The sequence below is a fragment of the Schistocerca cancellata genome, chromosome 7, assembly GCF_023864275.1.
Source record: "Schistocerca cancellata isolate TAMUIC-IGC-003103 chromosome 7, iqSchCanc2.1, whole genome shotgun sequence".
Taxonomy (NCBI): domain Eukaryota; kingdom Metazoa; phylum Arthropoda; class Insecta; order Orthoptera; family Acrididae; genus Schistocerca; species Schistocerca cancellata.
Genome location: NC_064632.1, coordinates 559,777,563 through 559,796,385, shown reverse-complemented (window position 1 = coordinate 559,796,385; position 18,823 = coordinate 559,777,563). Strand labels below are relative to the sequence as shown.

General features: G+C 45.6%; 1 non-coding gene across 1 annotated transcript; it reads left to right on the top strand.

The window, feature by feature from the left end:
- Positions 1 to 16,029: 16,029 nt before the first annotated feature.
- Positions 16,030 to 16,104, top strand: Trnat-ugu (transfer RNA threonine (anticodon UGU)). The gene has a single exon. It is a non-coding gene; the product is annotated as a tRNA-Thr (tRNA).
- The last annotated feature ends 2,719 nt before the right edge of the window (positions 16,105 to 18,823 follow it).

The window sequence follows — 18,823 nt, the reverse complement described above, 5'->3', positions numbered from 1 at the left end:
CTGTGACGCTGTAGTTAGTAGTCATTTCTAGGTTAGACAATTAAATAAAGTAGATTAAACTAAACTGCCCATTGTTGTAGAAAACTAACATACTATAGTAGTTTAAACAGTAGTTCACTAACATAACTATAATATCAAGCTGCATTATAACCCAGTTCTATGCATCAATTAATGGCCCACTAATCATGTTAGGAGGTGGGTTAAAATGTATAATTAGTATTGTTGTGGAAATAAAGAATTTAAAAAAAAAGCACGTTAACAGAGTGCCGACATGTTGCCTTCGCCCGCCAGACCATTAGCTCTGTCTCCAATCAAGCACAAATGGGATATCATCTGACGACAACTCCAGCGTCATCCACAAAAAGAGCATTACCTGTGGTGTCACCGCCAGACACCACACTTGCTAGGTGGTAGCCTTTAAATCGGCCACAGTCCATTAGTATACGTCGGACCCGCGTGTCGCCACTATCAGTGATTGCAGACCGAGCGCCGCCACACGGCAGGTCTAGAGAGACTTCCTAGCACTCGCCCCAGTGGAACAACCGACTTTGCTAGCGATGGTTCACTGACAAGATACGTTCTCATTTGCCGAGACGATAGTTAGCATAGCCTTCAGCTACGTCATTTGCTACGACATAGCAAGGCGCCATTACCAGTTACTATTGATACTGTAAAACGTGTACCGTCAAGAGCGACATTCACCATTTATGGATTAAAGTTAAGTATTCCACAGCTACGTCCTTTTTTGCTAAATTCTAATTCCCTTGTCCTGTTCCAGACCTCACGCCAGCCTGCGTGAGCTAAAACGCGTGCCTTTCGGCTTCCTCTCACGCCGGTGTTGGCTCTCCTGCCAACCCACAACATTACCTGTTCCTGTATTGAACGCCCAAATGCAACAGGAATGGAACTCCATCCTACAACCGACTTTCGGCACATAAACAACACAATTGAAAGGGTCCTGTAGCCTCCTTTCATTAGTGCGGTAGCCTATTTTCATTAGCATTTCTCTTTCTTTTCCTTCTCTTTTCTCATAATTCTCATGGTAGTGTGATTGAATGAATGCGCTTATGTGTCACGTTGATAGACGGTGGCATAGTATGCTGCAGAAAGTCTGCGATAGTCGTACTTATTCAGCAGCAGTTGTACAGAATAGCCAACTCTCGTAGTGGTCAAGTAGGCAAAGAGGTTTGAGATACTCGTGAGAAATCCACCTCCGTTAGGTTTATGGCGGAAATGGCATCTTTGGGTTTTCCGGGCCACGCGGAGCGCGGAAAAGGCTAGAAAAGTAGGCAGTCTGCCGCCGGTACGGGAAGCGTCCACAGCTGTGCTCCAGTCGAAGAAGGGTGAGTTACACTGACCGCGTGATGCGTGGTTACTTGGCGAGAGGAGAGCTGTTAGCTTTTGGTCTCGCTTTTCAACTCTGAAAGATTTCTTTGCCTTGTCGCAGCAAGGAATGCAAAACCTTGGCAGATTTTTCTTTTAGAAAATTTCTATATCAGACTTGGATCCGCTGGAAGAGCGCCACACAAAGGTGTCGATAAGAAGTGAGCACTCGCTTCTGTATGAATGTCTGTCTGCCTTCAGCTGTGCCTGTATAAGGTTTTATTTTCCTAAATATTAATAGCTTCGCCATGTCGTAAAATTTCCTTGCTTTATGTATCTTACGTCCGTGGGGAGCCAACCACGTGGTTGAGTTCGTTGGGCTACCTTCATCACTAACTGTCCGATCTCATGTTTGTTTTAAAGAATGTTAACTGTTCATGATTGTGTGATGTGATATTGTTGCAACTTGGCCACGATACCTACAAGTTGCGTCTCCACAAACCACGTGGGCACGCGGGTGTACAGCGAAACGTGTACCGTTTCAGGAGTTATTACGATCAGTTATGAGGCAACAGCAGTTGTATGAATGATTCACACCAATGATTTTAGGTGTAGATTATAACGGTGAATGTATCGATGCTTTTCTTTAACGTTTTAGGAATTAATGTTATCAAGAATTGTGTACATGCCTCACATCCCTATCTTACGAATAAATGATTTTATCTACAATTTTCTCTTGTGCTCCGAGGTTACGTTTTTGCACCTAAGCCACTCACCTCGTAGCTTTCCCGTTTCCTTACGCACAGGTCCAGTGATTAGTTTCCACTCTTATTTTAAAACAATTGCTTTAGATTAAGTTTTATTTTCAGGCGTGTTGCTGGGAGCTGATCTTATGCACAGTGTTCATGCATTTTCTATTTTATTTTAAATGTTTGATTCTCGTGAACAAAGCACGGGAAATAGTACTAATTACATCGCATCCCCTATGAGCGAAATCACGACGTATGCATGTTTATGAATTTTTGGTCTGTGATCAAATTAATTCATTTTCCGACTCGGCGAAACCTTTGATTAATTGTGTGGTTAGAGTCGGTGGCGACCCTAATCTTCTCACGTTAATTCCACAATCAATAAGCATTTCCATTCCCAATAGTAACGTAATAACCCGAAGAAACAGGTTAGTTACACAATGCGTGGACCTTTACATACTTGCATTCTAGCGGTTACACCAGTTGCTAATGTACAAGCATTTTGCATTTGCCATGGCTTATGTGTCGCGTGTGTTAATCACTGAAGTAAATTACGGAGACAAACATATTGCCGAAACTTCATTCCTCTTCTTAATCATTTTTTGGTGTTGCGATTATTTTCCGTTAGTTCATTGTTGGTCAATTTCTTCGAAACATGATCATCTGCCATAATGCATAATAGTTTGATTCTGTTGACTTTGTCAAAAGTTGTTTTGAAGTCAATGTTGACAATATGTCTTTCTAGATTGAATTATCTATGTTGCTTGCAATAGCGATATCAATTACAAATAGACATTACAGCTTTATCTTCCTTTTATAAAGTTATTTCACTCCACACGTATGATGGGTAAATACAGTCCGTGCAATTTATTTTTGAAGATGATCGCACTTTTTCAGGTCTTCTGTTTTGAAGATAGAAATGACAGTCGATTTAGTCCAGCTCTGACGTATACCATTTCCTCTCCATATCGTATTTAACAAGTATGGGAATCTGTCTGTAAACGCTTGTGCATTTAAAGAGCCCTAGATAAAATGTGAGTGATAGAGGAGTACAAGCCTGACAAATGCGATTAGCAGTCGCGCTCTGGGAGTTTCGTATCAACTTAATTATGATTTTCCGTAGTTCACCTGCAGGTTTTGACGTCAGTGGGTTTGTGAATATCAAAATGCGACGCAAATGACCGTATCTTTCGTTCGCACTGACTTAGTAGCTTAAATTTTTATACCGCCAAGGGATCATACACATTCGTATTAGAGGCACTCAAACGGAAACGAGACAGATACAAATAAAGTAAGTAAATTGTTTGTTATATAGAAAGTGACCACCGAAACTGTTAATACCTACACTCTGAGACAAGACAGTGCCTTCATGGGGAAGTGTTGCGGTTGCCTACGAAACTATGATTGTAACCAAGCGTGCAGCTCTTCGTCCGAAGCAAGTCGACGGCCAGGAACATCCTTCTTCAAGTCTCCAAACACCTGGTAATCTCAAGGGTAGGGATTGGGACTGTATGGAGGACGTACGAGGGCTTCCCAGCGAAAGTTACAAACACTGTCGAAATGACCTTGTCAGCATATGGGAGGGCATTTTGTTGGTATTGACCGTCTTGTCTCACGGTGGGATAAATGTGTTAAGAGTTATGGCGAGTTTGACGTAACAAGCAGTTACTTACTATTCTTCGTCTCCCTCGTTTTCGTTTGACTGTCCCTTATACGTGACAATAATTTAAACTTTATATCTCTACCCCTTCCTGCGAAAAAGGGCTGTTAACAGACGGACAGCAAAGTGATCACATGAGGGTTCTGTTTTTACTGACTGAGGTACGGAATACTAAACGCCATCGTCTATCTGGTCCGGCTCGTATTATCTCTTGCACCGAAGCGCCAGAGAAACTGGTGTAGGCATGCGTATTCAAATACAAACTTACGTAAACAGGTGGAATACGGCGTTCCTGTCGGCAACGCCTATATAAAACAACAGGAGTCTGGCGCAGTTGTCATATCGCTTACTGCTGCTACAATGGCAGGTTATCAATATTTAAGTCAGTTAGAACATGGTGTTATAGTCGGCGCACTACCGATGGGACACAGCATCCCTGATGTAGCTACGAAGTGGGGGCTTTGCCCGTACGACCATTTCACGAGTGTACCGTGAATATCAGGAATCCGTTAAAACATCAAATTCCCGACATTCCTGCGGCCGGAAAAATGATACAGCAAGAACGGGACCAACGACGACTGAAATCAATCGTTAAACGCGTCAGAAATGGAACCCTTCCACAAATTGCTGCAGATTACAATACTGGACCATCAACAAGTGTCGGCGTGCTAACCATTCAACGAAACGTAATCGATATGGGCTTTTGGAGCCGAAGGCCCACTCGTGTACCCTTGATGACTGCACAACACATTGCTTTACACCTCGGGTAGGCCCGTCAACACTGACATTGGACTGTTTATGGCTGGTAACACGTTGCCTGGTCTGGCGAGTCTCGTTTCAAATTGTGGATGGACATGTACGGGTATGGAGACAACCTCATGAATACATGGGCCCTGCATGTCAGCAAGGGACTATTCATGCTGGTGCAGGCTTTCTAATGGAGTGGGGCGTGTGCAGTTGGCGTGATAAGGGACCCCTGATACGTCTACATACGACTCTGTCAGGTGACACACACACATAAGCATCCTGTCTGATCACCTGCATCCATCCAAGCCAATTTTGTATTCCGACGGACTTGGACAATTCCTGCAGCACAATGCGAGACCCTACACGTCTAGAATTGCTACAGGGTGACTCCAGGAACACTGTTTTGAATCTAAACGCTTCCTCTGTCCATCAAAACCCCAGACGTTAACATTATTGAGTATATCTGGATTGCCTTGCAACGTGCTGTTCATAAGAGATCTGTACCCCTGGGGACCCTACACTATATTAGGTGTACCAGTTTCTTTGGCCCTTCAGTGTAATAGTCCCCTCCCAGACTTACAGGTGAAGATAGTCAACGGCTTTGAAAGCGGAAGAGGACTATGCTCCCAATGGTGGATTACGGCGAACGATAGTGTGACGGACGAAAATATTGCTCAAATTCAGGATTTTTTTTCTCCGTACTGGAATTTAATAGACAAGTCGGGTTTGCTGCAATGAATAAAGCACACATTCAAGTTTTTATTGGTATCTTTCAAATGGTTCAAATGGCTCTGAGCACTATGGGACTTAACATCTTAGGTCATCAGTCCCCTAGAACTTAGAACTACTTAAACCTAACTAACCTAAGGACATCACACACATCCATGCCCGAGGCAGCATTCGAACCTGCGACCGTAGCAGTCGCGCGGTTCCGGACTGAGCGCCTAGAACCGTGAGACCACCGCGGCCGGCATTGGTATCTTTATTGAAAAATATTAGTGTCTTCACTGTGTAATTTTGATTTTTCCGAGGCAGGCCTGAAACGAGGTAGATCGACGAATGTCACTTTAACTCCGGTTGTGTTTATCTGAAATATGAAACCAACATATCACCCTGGTCTTTACGGATATAAATTTAGATCATAGTAGGGATTCGCAAAAAAATTTCTTTTGACGAAGTTATAGATTTTTGAAAAAATAGTCACTTTTTGGAGTCCTCTGCTTTGGTCGAAAAAAATACTAAGTATCAAGATAAAAAAATCGGCTAGGATGAATTGAAGAAAATTCAATTTGCTTCAAGGGAGACGAAAAATTAGTCATATCGGACGGAAACTGCAGCGTGGGAGACGACAACCATGGCGAAAAAACCACGGTTTTGCGAAAAACGCGTTTAAAATTTGACAAGTATTTATCATATAAAAAAGGACCATCTTCGATGCCTGGCCCATAAGCACTATCGTCGCGGCTTGTGGACGGTCGCTTTCTGCTACTTTGGCTTGATAAGTCCTCATGTTCGTCCTCAAAGCCTTTTTCGTCGCTGAGCGCACCGCCGCTGGCGTTCTATCTTCACAGAATCGGCGCATTTCATCGTGTATTTCGACTTGAAGTGGATATGCAGTATGGTCTACACTCAATGGGCATACGTCCAAATTTGAAGCAATGTTGACAATTTCGCTTCGTCTGAATGTTATTTTTGGACGGTACCCTCAAAAGAGACTGTTGAAGCTTTCGTTCACATCCTGAGTAATGTCGCCCAAACAACCGTCCAGCAAATGAGGTTCACTCGAAATCTAAATAGAGGCGATGGCATCGATAAGGACTTGTAGCAACCGGTTCTCTAATGCCGAGACGTGCTGTTTACGGTCGCCTTCAAACTCTTTTACTTTTACATTCTGGAGTGTCCGCCCCCGATAGCTGAGTGGATGCCGGCACGGTAGCTCAGCGTGTTCGTTCAGAGAGCCGGTTGGCCTCTGTAATAAAAAATAAAAAAAACTGAGTGGAAGGATCAACAAACTAACTTGAACGAATGACATGTTGTAAGTAGGCTGTTTATGTTTTCTTATTGGCAACGTTACGTAGCGCTCTGTATAAAAATCACTGACTGTGCTGTGTGCAGTCTGTGGCTAGTTTGCATTGTTGTCTGCCATTGTAGTGTTGGGCAGCGGCAGCTGGATGTGAACAGCGCGTAGCGTTGCGCAGTTGGAGGTGAGCCGCCAGCAGTGGTGGATGTGGGGAGAGAGATGGCGGAGTTTGGGAATTTGTAAGACTGGATGTCATGATCTGTTATATATATTATGATTTTTCAACACTATTAAGGTAAATACATTGTTTGTTCTCTACTAAAATATTTCATTTCCTAACTATGCCTATCAGTAGTTAGTGCCTTCCGTAGTTTGAATCTTTTATTTAGCTGGCAGTAGTGGCGCTCGCTGTATTGCAGTAGTTCGAGTAACGGAGATTTTTGGTGAGGTAAGTGATTTGTGAAAGGTATAGATTAATGTTAGTCAGGGCCATTCTTTTGCAGGGATTTTTGAAAGTCAGATTGCGTTGCGCTAAAAAAATATTGTGTGTCAGTTTAAGCACAGTCATGTATAATTGTTAAAAAAGGGACGTTTCAATGTGACCTCCGCAACGACCAAACAACAAAACGATCAACAACGAACAAAGTGGGGAAAAAAAAGTGGTCAGCGCGACAGAATGTCAATGCTAAGGACCCGGGTTCGATTCCCGACTGGGTCGGAGATTTTCTCCGCTCAGGAGCTGCGTGTTGACCTAATCATCATCATTTCATCCCCATCGACGCCCCAGTGGCCGAAGTGGCGTCAAATCGAAAGACTTGCACCCGGCGAGCTGTCTACCTGACGAGAGGCCCTAGTCACACGACATTTATATTTTATTTACTTTCTGGAGTTCGCGCATAATATTTTGGAGTATAATTCTCATATATATATATATATATATATATATATATATATATATATATATATATATATATATATATAAAATTCTTATATATATATATATATATATATATATATATATATATATATTAAGCCCCGCTTAAGGGAAGGTACTATCTCAATTCTGCAAGGTAGCATCTGTTGCAACAGCGTCGGTTCCCTATGTTAAGGCAGGGTGAAATAATCCCCAAAGCTGGTCCAAAAGCTAGATAAGGTATCAGCCCCATTACTGGACTGGCTCCCCATCGGCAAGCAATCGACTGGAAGCACAAAACTTCTTGAAGATTCGACCGGGAAATAATCTTTTGCCCAACACGTTGACGCTATAAATGGATGCAAATATTAAGCGATCTAAGCGGTTTTTTTCCGCAAAGTGATTGAAAAATTCCATCATCTGCTTCTCTATAGCTTTTCCAGGCGGGGTCTAAAGGCAGCCGCCCGCAATGTGTGGGAGAAGCGTCCGGTGACGGGGCGATCCATCCGGTCGGCGCTCGCAGATTAGGGCCGTAAAGCCGAGGAGTTATGGCCGCGGCAGCAGCGCTGCAGAAGGGCCCACACCGGCTGCGGCCGTTCCGTTTACGGCCCCCAGAGCAGACCGCGATGAACTGACGGGCCGCAACCGAGGGACTGCCGGCGGCGTGTAGTGGGGGAGCGGCCAAGTGCCGCCTGCGGATCGACACGCAGCGATCCGAACTCGGCCCTAATTAGTGTATTCCAGTAAACTGACTACCTTAGTGGCCGTAGTATGTTTCGTGTGGCGTACTGACGCACAGCACGTCATACGCAGAAGACGGAAGAGTTAATGCTGAAGCTGATTGAGCGTAACCGAAGGTCACTGAGTGCCTTTAATTTTTCAGTTTGTAATTTTCTTTAGCTACGTACATTGGTGTCCAAAACTAAAGCAACAGTCGAAAATCTTGCAAGATGGCGTTTATTTTGCCTTAATACACTCCTGGAAATGGAAAAAAGAACACATTGACACCGGTGTGTCAGACCCACCATACTTGCTCCGGACACTGCGAGAGGGCTGTACAAGCAATGATCACACGCACGGCACAGCGGACACACCAGGAACCGCGGTGTTGGCCGTCGAATGGCGCTAGCTGCGCAGCATTTGTGCACCGCCGCCGTCAGTGTCAGCCAGTTTGCCGTGGCATACGGAGCTCCATCGCAGTCTTTAACACTGGTAGCATGCCGCGACAGCGTGGACGTGAACCGTATGTGCAGTTGACGGACTTTGAGCGAGGGCGTATAGTGGGCATGCGGGAGGCCGGGTGGACGTACCGCCGAATTGCTCAACATGGGGGGCGTGAGGTCTACACAGTACATCGATGTTGTCGCCAGTGGTCGGCGGAAGGTGCACGTGCCCGTCGACCTGGGACCGGACCGCAGCGACGCACGGATGCACGCCAAGACCGTAGGATCCTACGCAGTGCCGTAGGGGACCGCACCGCCACTTCCCAGCAAATTAGGGACACTGTTGCTCCTGGGGTATCGGCGAGGACCATTCGCAACCGTCTCCATGAAGCTGGGCTACGGTCCCGCACACCGTTAGGCCGTCTTCCGCTCACGCCCCAACATCGTGCAGCCCGCCTCCAGTGGTGTCGCGACAGGCGTGAATGGAGGGACGAATGGAGACGTGTCGTCTTCAGCGATGAGAGTCGCTTCTGCCTTGGTGCCAATGATGGTCGTATGCGTGTTTGGCGCCGTGCAGGTGAGCGCCACAATCAGGACTGCATACGACCGAGGCACACAGGGCCAACACCCGGCATCATGGTGTGGGGAGCGATGTCCTACACTGGCCGTACACCACTGGTGATCGTCGAGGGGACACTGAATAGTGCACGGTACATCCAAACCGTCATCGAACCCATCGTTCTACCATTCCTAGACCGGCAAGGGAACTTGCTGTTCCAACAGGACAATGCACGTCCGCATGTATCCCGTGCCACCCAACGTGCTCTAGAAGGTGTAAGTCAACTACCCTGGCCAGCAAGATCTCCGGATCTGTCCCCCATTGAGCATGTTTGGGACTGGATGATGCGTTGTCTCACGCGGTCTGCACGTCCAGCACGAACGCTGGTCCAACTGAGGCGCCAGGTGGAAATGGCATGGCAAGCCGTTCCACAGGACTACATCCAGCATCTCTACGATCGTCTCCATGGGATAATAGCAGCCTGCATTGCTGCGAAAGGTGGATATACACTGTACTTGTCAGTGTGATCATGTGATGTATCTGACCCCAGGAATGTGTCAATAAAGTTTCCCCTTCCTGGGACAATGAATTCACGGTGTTCTTATTTCAATTTCCAGGAGTGTAGTTAATCTACATCTACATCTACATCTATACTCCGCGAGCCACCTTACGGTGTGTGGCGGAGGGTACTTACTGTACCACTATCTGATCCCCCCTTCCCTGCTCCATTCACGAATTGTGCGTGGGAAGAACGACTGCTTGTAAGTCTCCGTATTTGCTCTAATTTCTCGGATCTTTTCGTTGTGATCATTACGCGAGATATATGTGGGCGGTAGTAATATGTTGCCCATCTCTTCCCGGAATGTGCTCTCTCGTAATTTCGATAATAAACCTCTCCGTATTGCGTAACGTCTTTCTTGAAGTGTCCGCCACTGGAGCTTGTTCAGCATCTCCGTAACGCTCTCGCGCTGACTAAATGTCCCCATGACGAATCGCGCTGCTTATCGCTGGATCATGTCTATCTCTTCTATTAATCCAACCTGGTAAGGGTCCCATACTGATGAGCAATACTCAAGAATCGGACGAACAAGCGTTTTGTAAGCTACTTCTTTCGTCGATGAGTCACATTGTCTTAGAATTCTTCCTATGAATCTCAACCTGGCGCCTGCTGTTCCCACTATTTGTTTTATATGATCATTCCACTTCAGATCGCTCCGGATAGTAACTTCTAAGTATTTTACGGTCGTTACCGCTTCCAATGATTTACCACCTATGGCATAATCGTACTGGAATGGATTTCTGCCCCTATGTATGCGCATTATATTGCATTTATCTACGCTTAGGGAAAGCTGCCAGCTGTCGCACCATGCATTAATCCTCTGCAGGTCTTCCTGGAGTACGTACGAGTCTTATGATGTTGCTACTTTCTTGTAGACAACCGTGTCATCTGCAAATAGCCTCACGGAGCTACCGATGTTGTCAACTAAGTCATTTATGTATATTGTAAACAATAAAGGTCCTATCACGCTTCCTTGCGGTACTCCCGAAATTACCTCTACATCTGCAGATTTTGAACCGTTAAGTATGACATGTTGTGTTCTTTCTTCTAGGAAATCCTGAATCCAATCACAAACCTGGTCCGATATTCCGTAAGCTCGTATTTTTTTCACTAAATGTAAGTGCGGAACCGTATCAAATGCCTTCCTGAAGTCCAGGAATACGGCATCAATCTGCTCGCCAGTGTCTACGGCACTGTGAATTTCTTGGGCAAATAGGGCGAGCTGAGTTTCACATGATCTCTGTTTGCGGAATCCATGTTGGTTATGATGAAGGAGATTTGTATTATCTAAGAACGTCATAATACGAGAACACAAAACATGTTCCATTATTCTACAACAGATTGACGTAAGCGAAATAGGCCTATAATTATTCGCATCTGATTTATGACCCTTCTTGAAAATGGGAACGACCTGCGCTTTCTTCCAGTCGCTAGGTACTTTACGTTCTTCCAGCGATCTACGATAAATTGCTGATAGAAAGGGGGCAAGTTCTTTAGCATAATCACTGTAGAATCTTAAGGGTATCTCGTCAGGTCCGGATGCTTTTCCGCTACTAAGTGATAGCAGTTGTTTTTCAATTCCGATATCGTTTATTTCAATATTTTCCATTTTGGCGTCCGTGCGACGGCTGAAGTCAGGGACCGTGTTACGATTTTCCGCAGTGAAACAGTTTCGGAACACTGAATTCAGTATTTCTGCCTTTCTTCGGTCGTCCTCTGTTTCGGTGCCATCGTGGTCAACGAGTGACTGAATAGGGGATTTAGATCCGCTTACCGATTTTACATATGACCAAAACTTTTTAGGGTTCTTGTTTAGATTGTTTGCCAATGTTTTATGTTCGAATTCGTTGAATGCTTCTCTCATTGCTCTCTTTACGCTCTTTTTCGCTTCGTTCAGCTTTTCCTTATCAGCTATGATTCGACTACTCTTAAACCTATGATGAAGCTTTCTTTGTTTCCGTAGTACCTTTCGTACATGATTGTTATACCACGGTGGATCTTTCCCCTCGCTTTGGACCTTAGTCGGTACGAACTTATCTAAGGCGTACTGGACGATGTTTCTGAATTTTTTCCATTTTTGTTCCACATCCTCTTCCTCAGAAATGAACGTTTGATGGTGGTCACTCAGATATTCTGCGATTTGTGCCCTATCACTCTTGTTAAGCAAATATATTTTCCTTCCTTTCTTGGCATTTCTTATTACACTTGTAGTCATTGATGCAACCACTGACTTATGATCACTGATACCCTCTTCTACATTCACGGAGTCGAAAAGTTCCGGTCTATTTGTTGCTATGAGGTCTAAAACGTTAGCTTCACGAGTTGGTTCTCTAACTATCTGCTCGAAGTAATTCTCGGACAAGGCAGTCAGGATAATGTCACAAGAGTCTCTGTCCTTGGCTCCATTTCTGATTGTGTGACTATCCCATTCTATACCTGGTAGATTGAAGTCTCCCCCTATTACAATAGTATGATCACGAAACTTCTTCACGACGTTCTGCAGGTTCTCTCTGAGGCGCTCAACTACTACGGTTGCTGATGCAGGTGGTCTATAGAAGCATCCGACTATCATATCTGACCCACCTTTGATACTTAGCTTAACCCAGATTATTTCACATTCGCATTCGCTAATAACTTCACTGGATATTATTGAATTCTTTACTGCTATAAATACTCCTCCACCATTGGCGTTTATCCTATCCTTGCGGTATATATTCCATTCTGTGTCTAGGATTTCGTTACTGTTCACTTCCGGTTTTAACCAACTTTCCGTTCCTAATACTATATGCGCACTATTTCCTTCAATAAGAGATACTAATTCAGGAACCTTGCCCTGGATACTCCTGCAATTTACCAATATTACGTTAACTTTTCCTGTTTTTGGTCTCTGAGGACGGACGTTCTTTATCAACGATGATAATGTCCTCTCTGGTAAGCCGTCAGGTATTTTATCGTTTCGCCCAAGGGGGGGTCCCTCTAACCTAAAAAACCCCCGTGTGCACGCCACACGTACTCTGCTACCCTAGTAGCTGCTTCCGGTGTGTAGTGCACGCCTGACCTGTCTAGGGGGGCCCTACAGTTCTCCACCCAATAACGGAGGTCGATGAATTTGCAACCATTATAGTCGCAGAGTCGTCTGAACCTCTGGTTTAGACCCTCCACACGGCTCCAAACCAGAGGACCGCGATCGACTCTGGGCACTATGCTGCAGATATTAAGCTCAGCTTGCACTCCGCGTGCGATGCTGGTTGTCTTCACCAAATCAGCCAGCCGCCGGAAGGAACCAAGGATGGCCTCAGACCCCAAGCGGCAGGCGTCATTCGTTCCGACATGTGCTACTATCTGCAGCCGGTCACACCCAGTGCGTTCAATAGCTGCCGGAAGGGCCTCCTCCACATTACGGACGAGACTCCCCGGCAAGCACACCGAGTGCACACTGGCATTCTTCCCCGACCTACCCGCTATTTTCCTGAGGGGCTCCATAACCCGCCTAACGTTGGAGCTCCCTATAACTAATAGGCCCGCCCTCTGTGACTGTCGGGACCTTGCCGGAGAATCGGCCACTGGCCCAACAGGCGAGGCATCCTGTGGTGGCTCGGAAACGATGTCATCACCACTAGGAAGCACCCCGTACCTGTTGGAAAGGGGTAAGGCAGCTGCCACGCGGCCAGATCCCACCTTCGCCTTTCGGCCAGGCACGCGCGAGCCCACCACTGTCCGCCATTCACCCTGGAGTGAAGGCTGACCGGTAAGATGCTCACTGCCGGAAGACGCAGCGACATCAGGGGTTCCATGTGATTCCAAGGCCACCGAAGTAGGCATAGGTCTCACCACAGTTGTCCCAACGCCACTACGAGCCGACGCCTGCGCCTCGAGCTCGATGAGCCTAACAGACAAAGCCTCCACCTGCCCCCGAAGAGTGGCCAATTCTCCTAGCGTCCGCTCACAACAACCACAGTCCCTACACATGACTATGTTTACCCTACCCTATACGGTGACAAATTCCCAAGATAATCTTCTGATGAGCTACTCTGATAATCAAGAAACACTCACTGAAATACGAGACGCGAAAACTACGCTAGGTTTTCCCAGAAAAACTATTTAAAAGCTAAGCGCAGCAAATAAGTACAAAAACGCTTTATACAGACAGTACTCGCTGCTGCTGGTGCTCTCGCTCTGGCTGTCACAAGACAACTGCTGATTCAAGTGACTAGTGGCTAACGGCCGCGAAACAAACAAAAGACGGTTTTAGGGCGCTTTCTGTTCTAAACGATCAAGAAAACACTAAGAAATCTAACACGAAAACTACGTAAAGTTTTATCAAGAACTGTTAGTTACTATGCAGAGCAGATAAACACAAATAGAATCCCTTCCTTAGTGGAAGGTCGTAAACAAAATGCAAAATAAACGCTTTATACAAACAGTACTCGCTGCTGCTGGTGCTCTCGCTCTGGCTGTCACAATATGGGTTGTGAACACCTCTCAGAGCAGAACAGGTTTGACGACGACCTGCATACCGTCAATTACGTCATCAATCTCATGTTGTGGCAATAACGCCCATTCTCCTACAGAACTGCTCGAAAGTCTTGGAGAATGGTTGGTGAATGATGACGTGTTGGAACCCGTCTCCCTAGTGCGTGCCAGACATGCTCTATGGAATTCAAATGGGAAGAGCGAGTAGGCCACGCCATGCGTGCCGCATCTTCCGTTTCCAAGAAAACATCAAACACTCATGCACCATAAGGTCGATAATTATCGTCCATCAGTGCGAAGTCTGGGCCCACAGTACCTCGTGACAACCGTACATGAGATCCGAAGATCTCCTCGCATTAGCTGACAGCAGTTAAACCATGCCGATTCACCCATACTATTTCACGAAGAGGTGTTCGACCTGTCAACATAATTCCTGTCCACGCCATTAGCGATCCTGCGCGATATCGGTTTCTTTCCACTGTGTCTGTGTGCCGAAATAATGTTTCTTCAGATGTTATTCCGTCAAGAATCACTCTCATGACGAAATTGGGACTCATCTCTGAAAGGAACATTGGTTCACTGTTCGACTGTCCATGTGGCATATTGATGCCTCCACACTAGACGTTCCCTTCTGCGAAGACACCCAAGCAGGTCTCCAGCAGTAAACCCGAAGCCTTCTGTACACTCTTTGTCTCGATACAATACGTCCAGCCGCGCGGGGTAGGCGTGCGGTCTTGGGCGTAGTGTAACGGTTCGCGCGGCTACACCAGTCGGAGGTTCGAGTCCTTCCTCGGGCATGGGTGTGTGTGTGTGTTGTCCTTAGTGTAAGTCAGTTTAAGCTAGATTAAGTAGTGCGTAAGCCTAGGGACCGATGACGTCAGCAGTTTGATCCAATAGTCCTTACCACAAATTTCCAATTTTCCGACACATCCAGTGGATGCTGCGAGGTCTGATGCCAGTTGCCTCGCAGTACTAACGCGGTACTGTCGTCCCCTTACGGCGAAAAAACGATCCTCTTTCTGATAGTACACGTGGTCGGCCCTGCCTTGGTCTTCGGGATACAATTTCGCCTCTCTATAAAATGTCGCCACATCCGAGAAACTACACAACGATTCATATTAAGCCATCGGGCCACATGAGTTTGCTACTGTCCAGTTTCCACACTTCCTATGGCCTCACACAGCAGCATCTGGTGGTAGGCATCTTCTCTGTGCCATACTGCACCGTCTGTGAGTGCGTACACAGAGACTGTGGATGTGGGGCTACCTGGCAAACACTTGCCTGTTCGATATGTGTCCTGACGTCATCGTTGGCATGGTTGTCCGTTTATCGGAATGCCATCTTCCCGATGGTATGAGGTCTGTTGACAGTATGTATGGTTAAATCGTGAATTAGAAACAGAACGGGGAAATAGCGGTTTGTTGCATTAGTTTTGGACACCAGTGTATTATACGTCATAATGCATATGTAAACATATACAGATGTGAAATGATAATTAAATTGACACCCTAGCTGCAAGCAGGCGTTGATACACTTCATTGGGGACATGTTGAAAATGTGTGCCCCGACCGGGACTCGAACCCGGGATCTCCTGCTTACATGGCAGACGCTCTATGCATCTGAGCCACTGCGGGCACAGAGGATAGTGCGTCTGCAGGGACTTATCCCTTGCACGCCCCCCGTGTGCACACGCTATGCCCGAACTCGTACGGGACTTGGTAGATTAATCTGCCACGAGTAATGAGTATGATGGGCAAACATCTATTAGGCGCACTACGAATGTAGTATTGTGGACATGTTGGGAATGTGGACCTCACGGGGGGCGTGCAAGGGATAAGTCCCTGCAGACACACTATCCTCTGTGCCCGCAGTGGCTCAGATGGATAGAGCGTCTGCCATGTAAGCAGGAGATCCCGGGTTCGAGTCCCGGTCGGGGCACACATTTTCAACATGTCCCCAATGAAGTGTATCAACGCCTGCTTGCAGCTAGGGTGTCAATTTAATTATCATTTCATTTCTAGCAAAGCTGCATGGTCATCGACGGTAACTGTTCTTTCGGGAACAGATACTACCGTCATATATAGTTAAATATACAGATGTTTCTGTAAATAGAATCCTCTGCCAAATATGCCCTTACTGAACAAAACTGACATTATTTGTGGCACAGCGTATCAGCTGTACGTTATGAACACTAATTAGACATATCGGAAACATAGACTTGCGTGCCTGTAAGGTACATACAGGGTGTCTCAGGAGAAATGGCCAACATTCAGGGATGCGTCAGGAACGATCATTTCAACGAAAGAGCTTCACCTGGACAGATGGCCTGTTTCGAACTTATTTCCGAGGCAGAACACATTTATAGCAAATAGGAACGGATCCGCAGTTGAACCCGGAAGGACTACTTTTCTAACTTCTTCCCGCTTTAATTGAATGGCCACCAACAAACATCGCTAGGCTTTACGCCATTATGGAGTTGGACGAGGACTGCGTACACACGCGAGGTGCACTGTTTAATCGCTTCATGAACGCTGCCCCCCTCGTTAGGGAAAGTGCAGAGGCACTCTGATAGGGAACAAAACAATTTCCCCCAATGCACTGAAGTTGAAGGTGAGAAACTTACACACTTACATGAACAGTACTACAGCTGTAACGTGACGTGTACAATAACGCTTAGAGGTGAACGTATGAAAAATATGTATTTTTCAATTGATACTGTGGTGTCACCGCCAGACACCACACTTGCTAGGTGGTAGCTTTAAATCGGCCGCTCTCCATTAGTACATGTCGGACCTGCGTGTCGCCACTGTCAGTAATTGCAGACCGAGCGCCACCAGACGGCTGATCGAGAGAGACGTACTAGCACTCGCCCCAGTTGTACGACGACTTTGCTAGCGACTACACTGACGAAGCCTTTCTCTCATTTGCCGAGAGATAGTTAGAATAGCCTTCAGCTAAGTCCATGGCTATGACCTAGCAAGGCGCCATTAACCATTTCTACAGAGAGTCTCACTTGTATCGTCAAGAATGCTGTATACAAATGATGGATTAAAGTTAAGTATTCCAGCAGCTACGTACTTTTCTTATAGCATTCATTGCGTATCCTGTTTCAGACCTAAAGCAAGCCTGCGTGTGTAAACGCGTGCCTTTCGGTTACCCGTCACTGTGGACTGGCTGTCTTGTCAGTCCACTACAGATACATTGTAAAGAGTATCTATTGATGTTTACTAACTTTTCTACATGTGTGTATTTTTAAACCTGATAGTGTACTGATTAATACAAAAAGATAAATATCAAGGTGTTAAATGTGTTCCATCACGGAAATCATTCCGGGTAGTGCATATTTCCATACGAAGCTTTTAGCTTCAAATTGTCGTTCCTATCATAACCATGAATACTGACAATTCTTCCTGGGACATCCTGCATGGCCGTATTGTAGGTGTAATCTCGTCTGAGGAGCATCTCTGGATAGGACAGACCCTAACCTATAGTTCTTCAGGAGGACACCAGCCTTTTTGATACTCCTCAGTACGATCACTTTCAGGGATTGGGCTAATTGACTGTTCCGTCTTCTACGGTTATAGTTCAGTCCATTAGATTTCTGGCCTACCAGGACTTATTCTTCGCCGGCCGAAGTGGCCGTGCGGTTAAAGGCGCTGCAGTCTGGAACCGCAAGACCGCTACGGTCGCAGGTTCTAATCCTGCCTCGGGCATGGATGTTTGTGATGTCCTTAGGTTAGTTAGGTTTAACTAGTTCTAAGTTGTAGGGGCCTAATGACCTCAGAAGTTGAGTCCCATAGTCCCCAGAACCATTTGAACCATTTGAACTTATTCTTCTCTCATACCGTATCCCAGCACTTGCTTGGTCAGCCTTTCTTCAGATATTCCATTCACGTGGCCTTTCCACCTGTTTTCTTTTATCGTGTTGTTAACCTGTTAAACATTCATTTCTTTTCTAATCGGGTCTTGGCATGTGAAACATTTAACAGTGCTCATTTCAGCAGCACATATTTTACATTTATCGCTCTCAGTGACAACCAATGTTTCACTCCCATGCAGCAGAGATGGTGATTTTATAAATTTTAATTTTTTCCTATCTAACGCTGGTTTTTAAGGCTCTATTAGTAGTCCGATGTTTGTACTGAGACCAGTAAAGCTTGTTGTCTATATCTCCATTCCCGGTACCATATTTGGGTTCCAAAGTTATTAAAACTGTTAACTTACCCAGTTATCCAGTTATCATAACAATTTTTGTCTGTGTGGCTCAGATCCCTCAAATGCCACTACCTTTATTTTATTAAGTGAGATTTCTGTGCTGTGTTCTTTGCTCTCCTGTTAACAGTTTATGTATGGTCAAAGTTCGAAATCCTGAGAAAAATAGGTGTAATCTATAATGAGAGACAGGTAACATGAAATATGTATAAGAGCCAAGTAAGACTGCATGACCAAGAACGAGATGCTCCCATTAAAAAGGGCGTAAGACAGGAATGTACTCTTTCACACCTACTGTTCAATCCGTACATCGAAGAAGCAGTGGTGGAAAGAAAAGAAAAACTCAGGAAAGGGATTAAAATTGAAGGTGAAAGGGTATCAATGATACGATTCGTTGATGACATTGCTATCCTGAATAAAAGTGAAGAAGAATTACATGACCTGC